The sequence below is a fragment of the Rhinatrema bivittatum genome, chromosome 5, assembly GCF_901001135.1.
Source record: "Rhinatrema bivittatum chromosome 5, aRhiBiv1.1, whole genome shotgun sequence".
NCBI classification, from domain to species: Eukaryota; Metazoa; Chordata; class Amphibia; order Gymnophiona; family Rhinatrematidae; genus Rhinatrema; species Rhinatrema bivittatum.
The window spans coordinates 359,758,080-359,771,263 of NC_042619.1; positions in this window are offsets into that span (position 1 = coordinate 359,758,080).

The following is a 13,184-nucleotide window of genomic DNA, read 5'->3' on the forward strand; positions in this document are numbered from 1 at the left end:
AGGTGAAGCTCCAGCGGCCTCTGGCTTCAGCCCACTCCGCCTGCTGACGGTGGGGACCCTTGGGTCCTTACCTGTGGGTTGTGTCAGCCCCGCCTCGGCCCAGGGATCCACCTCTGATGCAGCAGGTTGTGGGGGCCGTGTACTCAGTGGAGCCACTTGCCCTCCAGGCCATTCCGGACCTGGCCGCCGGGGTACAAGAACAGCAGCAGTTCCTTGGGGCACTGGCCTCCTCCATGGACCATCTACATGCCCAGCTTGATGCCCTTACAAATAATCCATTCCTCTTCCGGTGCCTCCTCATCCACAGCTGCCCCCGTCGATGCCTCGAGCCTTGTTGGCACTTCCAGCGCCCCCATACTTCGGCGGCGGCTCCAGACTCTGCAGGGTGTTCGTTAGCCAGTGCTGGATGCAGTTTGTTCTGCAGCCCTCCGTTTTCCAGGATGAGTTGACTAGGGTGACATTCATCCTGTCCCGTCTTGAAGGAGGGGCACTGGCCTGGGCTTCTCCTTTGTGGGAACGCTCGGATTCCTTGTTGAAGGAATTGGCTCAGTTTGTGGCTATATTCATCTTTGATGATCCAGGGTGACATGCCATGACAAGCACCAGTCTACTACACCTTCGTTAATTACAGTGATGACTTTTTGAGTTTCTGACTTTGACTTATTGAGTTTCTGACTTTGGCTTCTGAGCTCGCTTGGCAGGAAAACTGCCTCCGAGCTATCTGCTTAGATGGACTCTCCCCACAGCTGAGGGATGAGCTGGCTGCACGGGAGCTCCCTTCCTCTTTGGAGGACCTTGTAGACTTGGCAGGCTGAGTCGACCATCTTCTTCAGGAGTGTCGCTGAGGGAGTCGGATGCCCAGGAGGCCTTTGCGGGTTCGTTCCCATTCACCACCTAATATCAACCCTGCTTCCTGCAGTGATGTTGGAGTGGTCAGGATGGAGGAGCCCATGCAGCTGGATCATGGGCGGCTGATGCCGGGGAAGGTCACCGGCGGGGACAGGCCGGTCTGTGTCTGTGTTGTGGAGCTCCTGGCCACCATCTACAGACTTGCCCTATCCGTCCGGGAGACTCCTAGGCTTGGGTTCAATGGGGGTCCTGAGCTTGGGTGCAACTTCCCCGGCCCCTCAGTTATCTGTTCCTGTTACTCTGATCTGGGACTCCCGGTCCTTCCTGATACTTGCTCTGGTTGATTCCGCAGCAGGAGGTAATTTTATTCTTAAGGACCTTGTTCAGCTTTTGGGTATTAAGACCCGCTCACTTGATATGTCACTATGCATAGCTTCTATCTATGGAGAGCCATTACCCGGCTGAATTTCCTTGACTACGGAACCCATCCAGTTATGCACTGGGGCTTTACACATCGAGGAACTTGAATTACTAGTGTTGGATAAATCCATCCATCTTGTAGTGCTTGGACTTCCTTGGCTATAGAAGTGCTCTCCTCAATTCAACTGGGCTTCGTTACAACTGGTGGAGTGGGGTCCCACCTGCTACCAGTCTTACCTCCAGAAAGTGATACCATCTCCTGTGGTCCCTCTGGCTACTATGTCCTCTGGCATACCAGCTCCATAGGCGGCCTATGAGGACGTGTTCTCTAAACAAAAGGCCGACCTCCTTCCGCCTCTCAGAAGGTTTGACTGTCCAGTCGACCTCCTTCCAGGAATCCCGCCTCCTTGTGGATACACCTATCCTCTGTCGTTGCCTGAGACAAAGGCAATGAAAGAATATATTCAGGAGAATCTTGTAAGGGGATTCATTCGCCCGTCTATGTCTACTGCGGGAATCTTTTTTGTGACCAAGAGAGACGGGTCACTTAGACCATGTATTGACTACAGCAGCCTAAATGCCATCACCCGTAAGGATAAATATCTCTTGCCATTGATTTCCGAATTATTTGACCGTCTCCAGGGTGCCTCCATATTCACGAAGCTGGATTTGCGTGGAGCGTATGACTTAGTGGGAATCCGTCCTGACAACATTTGGAAGACTGCCTTTGACACCCGAGATGGGCACTGCGAATGATTGGTGATGCTCTTTGGCCTCTGTGGCACGCTCGCAGTGTTCCAGCAAATGATGGACGAGGTCTTTGGGGATCTGCTGTGCACCAGGGTTGTGGCCTATCAGGACGATATTCTCGTCTTTTCCAAGGACCTTGATACTCATTGTGCTGACATCTGAACCGTTCTCCAACACCTTCTGTTTCTGAAGTTGGATGGGTGCCTATTTGGGAGATCCGGTTTGCCTTTCCTTGGTTGTGTAATCTCTCGGCAAGGCTTTTCTATGGATCCAGCCAAGTTGGGGGGAATCCAGGATTGGCCACAGCCAGTGGGCCTCAAAACTCTCCAGCGCTTCTTAGGATTACTCAACTACTATAGTCACTTCATTCCAAGCTATTCTACCCTGGCTGCTCCATTGACCGCCTTGACCCATAGGAGCCAAGACACATGAACTTGGCCGCCTGGGACCATTGCTGCTTTTCATCGTCTGGAGGAGGCATTCCAGAAAGGGTCCTGTCTGCACCATCCTGACCCAACTCGCCCGTTCTTAGTTGAAGTTGATGCCTCCGCCATTGGGGCTGGGGCTGTCCTGAGTCAACGTACTCCTCTGGTACTGTAGTTCCTTGATCCATTTACTCCCATAGATTTTCATCTGCAGAGCAAAATTACAGCATAGGGGATCGTGAGCTGCTCGCCATAGAACTGGCTCTCGAGGAGTGGCACCCATGGCTAGAGGGTGCACAACACAAATTTACCGTGTTCACCAATCACAAGAATCTGGAACACTTGAGTCAAGCACAGCGTCTCAGTGCCTGTCAAGCTCGATGGACCTTGTTCATCTCCGGATTCGATTTTGAGCTTCGCTATCTCCCAGCCGACAGGAACATCCGGGCAGACACTCTGTCGCAATCCTTCAAGCCCGAAGATACTCGGGAAGAGCTGACTCATATCATCAATCTGGCTTGTGTTTGTTTGTCTGCCGCTCATCCAGTTCCTTCTGGAGAGATGGTCGTGCACTGACGGCTCCGGGAAAGAGTCCTCCGCTGGGCGCACGATTCTAAGTTTGCTGGTCACCCAGGACGAGTGCGAACCGTTTCACTGCTCCAGCGGTTCTTTTGGTGGCCTACTTTGGTCTCCGTTGCAAAAGCGATTGTCGAATCCTGTAACGTATGCGCACAGCAAAAACCCCCGATCAGGCGACCTTGGGGTCTTTTACGACCGCTTCCAGCGCCTGAGGGACCGTGGACTCACTTGTCTGCGGATTTCATCATGGATCTGCCACCTTCTAAGGGTCACACCATAATATGGGTCACTATAGACCGTTTCTCAAAAATGGCCCATTTTGTACCTCTACCGGGCCTACCATCTGCTCCAGAACTGGCACGATTATTTTTCCATCATATCTTCAGACTGCACGGCTTACCCATGGACATTGTTTCTGATCGAGGTCCTCAGTTTGTTGCCGAGTACTGGCGCTCCCTCAGCATAAATGTCAGCCTCGTGACTGCCTATCACCCCTGGGCCAGCGGGCAGGCTGAGCGGATGGTCAGAATTCTTGTCCTGGGCAGAGTTTTCACACAACTCTCACATCGCCACTGCGATGGGAAGCAACCATGACCACCATTGCCCATACCGCTGTCAGTGTCGTCCCCTACGGCACAGGCTTCTGCGGATGCCCTTAAAATGCTGTGGGAGCAGACAGATCTCCACTTGCATCGGGCGGCCTCCCAGGCCAAGAGAGCTGCTGTCGGTTGACGTTGCTTGGCTCCTGGATTCCAACATGGCCAGAGAGTCTCGTTGAATACTCAATGCATCTGACTTTGAATTCCATTTCAGAGATGTGCTCCTGGATACATTGGTCCTTTCGCTGTTACCCGACTCATCGGACCTGTTGCATACCGGCTTTGGCTGCCTCCTATGCAGGGAATACATAATACATTCCATGTATCACTTTTGAAGCCTGTGATCTTATCCTGGCCTGCCCAGAAAGCCCCTGAGCCACCACCTTCGGTGGCAGAAACCAATACAATGTATGGGGTCCATGACGTCCTAGATATCTGCCGTGGGGGCCACCGGTGGGAGTACCTCCTCTCCTGGGAGGGATATGGACCCGAAGAGTATTCGTGGGAACCAGCACAAGACATCCTGGATAAGGCCCTCTTCTCAAATTATTATCGTGTCCATCCGGGCAAACCCCGACTTCCAGGAGGGGGGTGTTGAGGGGGGGGGTGCTGTTGTGCGTGCGCCTGTAGCAGAACCACGGTGCAGTCATCTCACCTTCTCATGTGGACTCCAGCTCCTGGTTCCTCTTTGCTGGCGGCAGTGGGCTGCCAGCTCCGGCCTCGGGTCGCCTTTGGTGCCTCCAGCTCTGCCATGGTCCCCAGTGTTGCCAGCCAGGATGTCCTTGCTTGTCGGGCCTCTCTGTGTGGCCCATGGAGAGATGCCGCATCAGCGCCAAGCTCCTCTCTGGGTGCGCGTGCACGATTCACTAGTTCTTTTAAAGGGCCTGCGGCAGGAACCTGGCTGCGGCCCCGGATGCTGACGTCAGAGGCCTAAGTGTATAAAAGCTTAGGCCTCGCTCCATAGTGTGGCCTTTACAGCAGGTCTCCTCGTACTCTGTGTACTCATTGCTGATAGAGAATACTCTCTACTTGTGTTCCTGATTCCTGTGGTTCCCAGTTCCTGTTTCCCTTGTTCCTGTTCGTCTATGTGTTGAACTGACTCTTTGGATTTTGACTCGGCTTTGCTTGACTACTCTTCTGCTCGTCTCCAGTCCCAGACCTCTGCTATGCCTGACTACTCTTCAGCCTGTCTCCGACCCCGGACCTCTGCTACGCCTGATTAGTAGTCTGCTATGCCTGACTACTCTTCAGCCTATCTCCAACCCCAGACCACTGCTACACCTGACTATTCTTCAGTTCATATCCAACTCCGGACCACCACTACACCTGACTATTCTTCAGTTCATCTCCAACCCCGGACCTCAGCTACGATTGACTACGCCTGTCTTCTCCGTGCCCTGACGATTGCTTTGATTGACTACACCTGCCTTCTCCGTGCCATGACCACTGCCTTGATCGACTATGCTGCAGACCTTTCTGTGTCCAGAGTTCTACACTGCTTGCCACGACTTCCAAGTGCTGCCTGCTCTCATCCTAGCCTATCAGTGATGCCACCTCTCACCTATTCTCTGGACGTGGACTTAGAAGACTTAGGCCTTCCTTTGCTTGAGCACCTCCAGTCACTTGTTGTTCCTTTGGTGCCTGAGTTCCTATACCAAATCTAGTCCAGGGTAGGACTACGCCATCTACCGGCTGCTGTCTCTGGGCTGAACCACTTCTCGCTATTAACTAACCTAGAGGCCCACCTGGGTCCTGCCAGGTATGGCACCCAAAGGCTCAACCCGAGAAGAACGAGGGCTGGTATAGGTGAAGCTCCAGCGGCCTCTGGCTTCAGCCCACTCCATCTGCTGATGGTGGCGACCCGTGGGGACCCGTGGGTCCTTATCTATAGGTTGCGTCGCCCCCACCTCGGCCCAGGGATCCACCTCCGATGCAACACTGAAATGTTGTATTAACATCTCAGGATAAAAATGTCTTCCCCTAACACTATTTAAAGGGTCCAATTCACTAAAAGTTGTTTATATTTTTTCGCATGCTAAACTGGTTCAGCATCTGTGACGGAGTCCCTAAATTGGGTTCATATCTTGGCGTATGGCTTGGGAAGAAATTTTGAGTGTGGGAAACCCGAGGTTTCATTTTGGGAAAAATGAAAACATTTATTATTTATTTATTTATTTAACAATTTTATATACCGACCTTCATAGTAGATTGCCATATCGGATCGGTTTACAGTTTAACAGAGGGAAAAAACTAGAGTAACAAATTCACGTAAACGAAAGATAACCAAAGCAGGAATAAGTCAAAGTTACAATCAACAGGGGGCGGGAACTTGGAAGCTTGCAACAAGCTGGAAAGAAGAAAAGGCCAGTAAAGTAATTTTACCGTAGAGTACAATTTACAAACTTAAGAACGGTGCTTTAATCTGAAGTCTAAGAGTCCATTTATTTTTTTTCTTTGAGAAACGGAGTGACAGGCTGGGTAAGAAAGAAGGCCAGCTAGTGATTGTCTGGTGGTTCAGGGAAGGCTTGGAGAAAGAGCCAGGTTTTAAGTCTTTTCCTGAAAGTTAATAGGCATGGCTCCAGTCTGAGGTTTGATGGGATACTGTTCCAGATGGAAGGGCCTGCTGTTGAAAAGGCTCTGTCTTTGGTCGTAGCGAGGCGTATAGCTTTAGTGGGTGGAACATTAAGAGTGCCTTTGTAAATGTCTCTAGTTGGTCTGTTAGAGGAGTAAAGTTTGAAAGGTATTTCTAGGTCAAGTTGAAGTTGATGATGGATGGTTTTATGGATTAAGGTGATTGATTTGTATAGAATTCTGTAATTTACTGGTAACCAGTGTAGGTTCCTGAGAATTGGTGATATGTGTTCGTAGCGGCTGGTACTGGTCAACAATCTTGCTGCCGCATTTTGAATCATCTGAAGAGGTTTGGTAGTGGATTTGGGGAGTCCTAGTAGAAGGGCGCTGCAGTAGTCTATATTGGCGAACAGTAGCGCTTGGAGGACTGTCCTGAAGTCGTGGAAGAATAAGAGAGGTTTAAGTCGTTTTAAGACCTGTAATCTGTAAAAGCAATCTTTCGTTGTTGAATTGACCATTTTCCTTAGGTGTTATGTGTGTAGTTCTAGTGAATTGCCATTATTTGGAATAGAAAATGATTTGTCAACCCTGTTATACGTTATACCAATGGGGAAATTTCTAGATGGAATTACTAATGGGTTTTAATGACTGTGGTTCTTTTAAGAGGGTTGGGAAGACTATCCTCTGGGGAGCGTTCAGTGGAATATATAATTCTGGTTCAAAGATAAGTGAGAGGCGATTCTACCATGGATGAGGAGTAGAGGTAGCTGCCAGCAAGGCTAGTGAGCCTGGAGATCTCTCTTTTATTTACACTTTCGAATAATAGAAGGACTAGGGGGCATTCCATGAAGCTAGCAAGTAGCACATATAAGACTAATCGGAGAAAATTCTTTTTCACTCAAAGCACAATAAAGCTCTGGAATTTGTTGCCAGCGGATGTGGATGGTGCAGTTAGTGTAGCTGGATTCAAAAAAGGTTTGGTTAAGTTCTTGGAGAAGTTCATTAACTGCTATTAATCAAGTTTATTAGGGAATAGCCACTGCTATTAATTGCATCAGTGACATGGGATCTTCTTAATGATTGGGTAATTGCCAGGTTCTTGTGGCCTGGTTTGGCCTCTGTTGGAAACAGGATGCTGGACTTGATGGATCCTTGGTCTGACCCAGCATGGCAATTTCTTATGTTCTTCTTAATTAACTCCGCATCATTTTGGCTTCTGGAAGTCAAATAGGAAATATTTGGGTTTTACTGAATAGCAGCTGCCTTATAAGAACTATATATTTAGTAGGGGTGTGTATCCGTTTTCCACGTATTTGTGATCCGCAACGTATTTTGTCCTATCTGTTAAATACGTGGGGAGGCAAAACGCATCGCGACTCCCCACGTATTTAACGGATTTCTGTTTTATTCGGCCACCTAAATAAAAATTTAAACAAACCCTCCTAAACCCCCCCAAGGCTTACCAAAACTCCCTGGTGGTCCAGCGGGGGGTCCGGGAACTATCCCCTGCACTCACACCCTCGGTGCTGGTTTCATCATGGCGCCGATAGCCTTTGTCACAGGGGCTACCGGTGCCATTGGTCAGCCCCTGTCACATGGCCATCGGCGCCATCTTGTGCTCCTACCATGTGACAGGGGCTGACCAATGGCACCGGTAGCCCCTGTGACATAGTATGGGCAAAGGCTATCGGCGCCATTTTGAGTCCTGGCATTGGATGGCCGGCATGCAGGAGGTCGCTCCGGGACCCCCGTTGGACCCACAGGGACTTTTGGCCAGCTTGGGGGGGCCTCCTGACCCCCACAAGACTTGCCAAAAGTCCAGCGGGGGTCCGGGAGCGACCTCCTGCACGCCGTCCGTCCGATGCCAATACTCAAAATGGCGCCGATCGCCTTTGCCCTCACTATGTCACAGGTACTGACGGTCGGCCCCTGTGACATAGTGAGGGCAAAGGCGATCGGTGCCATTTTGAACACTGGCAGCCGATTGCCTTTGCCCTCACTATGTCACAGGGGCCGACCGTCGGTACCTGTGACATAGTGAGGGCAAAGGCGATCGGCGCCATTTTGAGTCCTGGAATCGGACGGCCGGCGTGCAGAAGGTCGCTCCCGGACCCCCGCTGGACTTTTGGCAAGTCTTGTGAGGGTCAGGAGGCCCTCCCAAGTTGGCCAAAAGTCCCTGGGGGTCCAACGGGGGTCCCGGAGCAACCTCCTGCATGCCTGCCATCCGATGCCAGGACTCAAAATGGTGCCGATAGCCTTTGCCCATACTATGTCATAGGGGCTACCGGTGCCATTGGTCAGCCCCTGTCACATGGTAGGAGCACAAGATGGCACCGGTGACCATGTGACAGGGGCTGACCAATGGCACCGGTAGCCCCTGTGACACAGGCTATCGGCGCCATGATGAAACCCGCAAACGAGGGTGTGAGAGTGCAGGGGATGGCTTCTGGACTCCTCGCTGGACCACCAGGGAGTTTTGGTAAGTCTTGGGGGGGTCAGGAGGGTGGGGGGTTGTAGTTAATTTTAATTTTAGCTGGGACACGAATATAACTCGCCGTATTAATGCATCGGGGCGCCATACGGCCGAATGCAACGCATTTGCTCCCCGACGAATCCGAATCACGAATGCAACGTATGACGTCCCTCTGCACATCCCTAATATTTAGGGTATATTCTACAGTTAATTATCATGACCTATAAAAAGAAATTCAGGGGATAATATTCTGTAGGTCAGTTAGTGGACAATTATCCAGCTAAAGTTAGCTGGAAGATTTGTCCCAGATGTTCAGCAGGATAACCATTCCACTGAATATACTGCTAGCTGGATAACTCAAATTAACCGGCCAACTTTTGACTATGGGCCTAATTTTCCCTGACTTGTAAGTGGACAGAAATGGAGGGATGCAACATCTCCTGAGAGCCAGTATTCCAAATCCTTGACTTAGGTTATTTTCACCTTTTTAGTACCTGCTGAAATAAGTACACAGAAGCACAATCAGCACTGGTTGTGAAAGTCACCCAGATATACTGAATGTTGAAACATGCACTTGAAAAATGAAGGAAATTAAAATGAGGAGAGACCTAAAAATGGCCTTTCTACCATTTACTACTTATCTTCTCCACCTTCGACTATTGCAACTCCCTACTAATAGGAATACCCTTCTCATCCCTCAAACCACTCCAAATACTTCAGAACTCGGCTACTAGAGTCCTAACTGGAACAAAAAGAAATGACCATATAACACCCATATTGTCCTCTCTTCACTGGCTCCCTATTACTGCACGGATATCATCCACAAAATTCTTAACAATGATCATCAAGGGCTAAACACCCTTAACATAACTCTTCAAAACTCAAGAAACCTACGCTCCAATAATTCAAACTACTTATTAATCCCCACCATCAAAGATGCTCATCTAACAATAACAAGGGAGAGAGCCTTCTCCATCGCTTCCCCCAATCTTTGGAACACTATACCTGAAGACCTGAGAACTCAACACATTATAAAAACCTTCAAAAAAGACCTAAAAACGTTATTGTTTCGTAAATTCTTCACGGACCCCCATTCATCTGCACATACCAACTCTCAAATGAACTCACAACTATAATCTACAACCTAACATACTTCCCTCCTCAACCAACTTTATATTACTTCCTAGACTTGTTATGTTTTGTTTATTCCTGTAATTGTTCACTCTGTTATGATATCTCAAAACTTCCATGAAAAATTGTTCACTATGTAAACCGTTATGATGGCTTTACCGAATAACGGTATATAAAACTTATCAAATAAATAAATAAATAAATTTAATCCTTTCTTTTATTTAGCTATATTTTATATGTGATACCGAGTTTGAGCTCCAATTGACAATAACTTCATTGTGCTTATAAACTCATCTGACCTTTTTCCTTGATTGTTTTATTTAGTTTACAATAAATTAAGAACAACCTTTTTTGAAACCAGCTACACTAACTGCTCTAACCACATCCTCTGGCAACAAATTCCAGAGCTTAATTGTGCGTTGAGAGAAAAATAATTTTCTCCAATTAGTCTTAAATGTGCTACTTGCTAACTTCATAGAATGCCCCCCAGTCCTTCTATTATTCAAAAGTGTCAATAACCGTTTCACAGCTACTTGATCAAGACCTCTCATGATCTTAAAGACCTCTATCATATCCCCCCTCAGCTGTCTCTTTTCCAAGCTGAACAGCCCTAACCTATTCAGCCTTTCCTCATAGGGGAGCTGTTCCATCGCCTTTATCATTTTGGTTGCCCTTCTTTGTAGATTCTCCATGGTAACTGTATCTTTTTTGAGATGCGGCGACTAGAATTGTACACAGTATTCAAGATGCTGTCTCACCATGGAGCGATACAGAGGCTTTATGACATTTTCCATTTTATTAACCATTCCCTTCCTAATAATTCCTAACATTCTGTTTGCTTTTTTGACTGCTGCAGCACACTGAGCTGACAATTTTAAAGTATTATCCACTATGATGCCTAGATCTTTTTCCTGGGTGGTAGCTCATAATATGGAACCTAACATCGTGGAACTACAACAAGGGTTATTTTTCCCTCTGTGCAATGCCTTGCACTTGTCCAGATTAAATTTCATCTGCCATTTGGATGCCCAATCTTCCAGTCTTGCAAGGTCCTCCTGTAATATAATCAAAATCCACTTGTGATTTAACTACTTGTCTTATCAGTGTTTTGCTGATGATACTTTGTATCATCTGCAAATTTGATAATCTCACTCATCGTATTCCTTTCCAGGTCATTTATATATATATTGAAAAGCACCGATCCAAGTACAGATCATTGAGGCACTCCACTGTTTACCCTTTTCCACTGAGAAAACTGACCATTTAATCTTACTCTCTGTTTCCTGTCTTTTAACCAGTATGTACTCCACGAAAGGACATCAACTTAGAAGCTTCTCATGAGGGACTTTGTCAAACGCCTTCTGAAAATCAAAATACACTACATCTACCGGTTCACCTTTATCCACATGTTTATTAACCCCTTCAAAAAAAATGAAGCAGATTTGTTAGGCAAGAATTCCCTTGAGTAAATCCATGTTGACTATGTTCCATTAAACCATGTCTTTCCATATGCTCTACAATTTTGATCTTTAGAATAGTTTCCACTATTTTTCCCGGCACTGAAGTCAGTCTCACTGGTCTATAGTTACCCGGATCACCCCTGGAGCCCTTTTTAAATATTGGGCTTACATTGGCCACCCTCCAGTCTTCATGTAAAAGCGTTAAGTAAAAGAGCATTCTCCAAATCTGGTCCCAAACTCTGGAACACCCTCCTGTCAGAACTCAAATCAGTGCAATGCCCCATCATTTTCAAAAAAAGACTTAAGACTTGGCTCTTCAACCAAGCTTTTCCATAACATCAACCTGCCGAATTATCCCTGCCAAGGACCCTTTTATTGTATTTCTTAAACTACTCACAAGAGAACTATTCAGGTCAGCTCTAGAACTTCTTTGAACTCCCCAAAGAAACAACCTTCAAGAACTACTCAGATCAGCTCCAGAACCTCTTTGAACTATTTGAACTTCTCTGAACTATTAGATCAGCTCTTGAACTTCTTTCAACTATTCGGATCAGCTCTAGAACTTCTTTGAACCCCCCAAAGAATTTTTCAAACCAATTTCAACTCCTTGGCAGTCCAAAACTCAATACCCAGCCCTACGCCTATGATTTACCACCTCTGCCTACATTAGGCTCCGCTTCATGTACTATTATGTTATTAACCCCATATATTTATTTCCAAGTTATTTCTACCTGTTCTTTGTAAGACATTTACTTGTCACTGTTATTGTTCAGAATGTAAACCGAATTGATCAGTAATTCTGTTATTGGAAAGTCGGTATAGAAAAGTTCTAAATAAATAATAAATAAATGTACAATGGATGATTTTAATGATAGTCTACAAATTTTAACTAATAGATCAGAAATTTCATTTTTTAGTTCCTTCAGTACCCTAGGATGCATACCATCCAGTCCAGGTGATTTGCTACTCTTTAGTTTGTCAATTTGACCTACTACATCTTCCAGGTTCACAGTGATTTCTTTCAGTTCATCTGACTCATCACCCTTGAAAACCATCTCCGGAACTGGTATCTCCCCAACATCCTCAATAGAAAATCGGAAGCAAAGAATTCATTAAGTCTTTCTGCAATGGCCTTATCTTCCCTAAGAGCCCCTTTAACCCCTCGGTCATCTAATGTTCCAACCGATTCCCTCATAGGTTTCTTGCTTCGGATATATTTAAAAAAGATTTTTTTATGAGTTTTTGCCTCTATAGCTAACTTCATTTCAAATTCTCTCTTCACCTGCCTTATCAGTGTTTTACACTTAACTTGACAATGCTTATGTTTTATCCTATTTTCTTCAGATGGATCCTTCTTCCAATTTTTGAAGGATTTTTTTTTGGCTAAAATAGCCTCATTCACCTCACTTTTTAATCATGACAGTAATCGTTTTGCCTTCCTTTCACCTTTCTTAATGCATGGAATACATCTGGACTGCGCCTTTAGGATTGTATTTTTAAACAATGTCCATGCCTGTTGAACACTTTTAACATTTGCAGCTGTACCTTTCATTTTTTTCTAACTATTTTCCTCATTTTATCAAAGTTTCCCTTTTGAAAGTTTATGTTAGAGCTGTAAATTTACTTATTGTCCCCCTTACAGTTATTATAAAGTCTTGAGGATGTGAATGAAGAGAAGAGGCATGGGGGTGGCTTGCGGGAATGACGGCACTACCTGGTGATTAGTACCCTTATTCAATAAACATACACATGGTTAATGCGACTCCAACATTGCTAGATGCTTCATCGGCAAGAGGAAATGTGGGAAAAAGGATTTACATTCACAAATAAGCATGGGAGTAGCTTGCTTGTTGCGGCAGTTACTACCCCTAACCAATAGGCTTGATATTTCACTTTGATGCAGCTCCAGCACTGCTCTCTACATCAA